General features: G+C 36.4%; 1 non-coding gene across 1 annotated transcript; it reads right to left on the bottom strand.

Annotated features, from left to right (window-relative positions):
- Positions 1 to 1,024: 1,024 nt before the first annotated feature.
- LOC127741375 (small nucleolar RNA R71) lies at positions 1,025 to 1,132 on the bottom strand. The gene has a single exon (XR_008002327.1). It is a non-coding gene; the product is annotated as a small nucleolar RNA R71 (small nucleolar RNA).
- Positions 1,133 to 1,693: the final 561 nt, after the last annotated feature.

Below are 1,693 nucleotides of genomic sequence, written 5' to 3'. Positions count from 1 at the left end.
TATCCTTTAAATTTCTTGTTAGCCAAGTCATTAATTTTAAAAATCAAATCTTTTTAAATTGTTTCTCAATCATATCTTTTCAATCATATCTTTTTAAAACCATAACTCTTCAATCATATCTTCTTAATCATATCTTTTTCCAAATAATTTTCAATCTTTTTGATTTCTAATTTAAAAATCTTTTTCAAAAATCACTTTATTTCTTTCCCAACTTTAATTTTCGAAAATCATTCTTCAATTTTTCAAAATTTCTTCAAAATCTTTTAATTTATTTTCGAAAATTCTTCCCCTCTTCTCACATCTTTCTATTTAAGGACTAACACTCCTCCACTATCAACAATTCGAACTCTATCTCTCTTGATAAGTTCGAATTCTTCTTCTTCTACCTCCTCCTTCTATTCTTCTTTTTCTCTGACATCTCAATGAATCTCTATACTGTGACATAGAGGATTCCATATTTTCTTGTTCTCTTCTCTTTCATATGAGCAGGAGAAAAGACAAAAGCATTCTTGTTGAGGCTGACCCTGAACCTGAAAGGACCTTGAAGCGAAAGCTAAGAGAAGCTAAAGCACTACTCTTTGTAGAGGACCTAACAAAAATCTTCAAACAAGAAGAAGACATGGCAGCCGAAAACAACAACAATGCCAACAATGCAAGAAAGGTGCTAGGTGACTTTACTTCACCTACTCCCGACTTCTATGGGAGAAGCATCTCTATCCCTACCGTTGGAGCAAACAACTTTGAGCTTAAGCCTCAATTAGTTTCTCTAATGCAACAGAATTGCAAATTTCATGGACTTCCATTGGAAGATCCTCATCAGTTTTTAGCTGAATTCTTGTAAATCTGTGACACTGTTAAGACCAATGGGGTTGACCCTGAAGTCTACAGACTTATGCTATTCCCTTTTGCTATAAGAGACAGAGCTAGGATATGGTTGGACTCACAACCTAAAGAAAGCCTGAACTCTTGGGAAAAGCTAGTCAATGCCTTCTTGGCAAAGTTCTTTCCACCTCAAAAATTGAGTAAGCTTAGAGTGGAAGTACAAACCTTCAGACAGAAGGAAGGTGAATTCCTCTATGAAGCTTGGGAAAAATACAAACAAAAGATCAGAAAGTGTCCTTCTGATATGCTTTTTGAATGGAGCATCATAGGTATCTTCTATGATGGTTTATCTGAACTGTCCAAGATGTCATTGGACAGCTCTGCTGGAGGATCTCTTCATCTGAAGAAGACGCCTGCAGAAGCTCAAGAACTCATTGAAATGGTTGCAAATAACCAATTCATGTACACTTCTGAAAGGTATCCTGTGAACAATGGGGCGAATCAGAAGAAAGGAGTTCTTGAGATTGATACTCTGAATGCCATATTGGCTCAGAACAAAATATTGACTCAACAAGTCAATATGATTTCTCAAAGTCTGTCTGGAATGCAAGCTGCACCAAGCAGTACTAAGGATGCTTCATCTGAAGAAGAAGCTTATGATCCTGAGAACCCATCAATAGAATAGGTGAATTATATGGGAGAACCCTATGGAAACACCTATAATCCTTCATGGAGAAATCATCCAAATATCTCATGGAAGGATCAACAGAGACCTCAACAAGGTTTCAACAACAATAATGGTGGAAAAAACAGGTTTAGCAATGGCAAGCCTTTTCCATCATCTTCTCAGCAACAGACAGAGAATTCTAAG

The sequence above is a fragment of the Arachis duranensis genome, chromosome 8 (genome assembly GCF_000817695.3).
Source record: "Arachis duranensis cultivar V14167 chromosome 8, aradu.V14167.gnm2.J7QH, whole genome shotgun sequence".
Taxonomy (NCBI): Eukaryota; Viridiplantae; Streptophyta; class Magnoliopsida; order Fabales; family Fabaceae; genus Arachis; species Arachis duranensis.
This window is presented reverse-complemented; position numbering and strand designations above follow the sequence as displayed.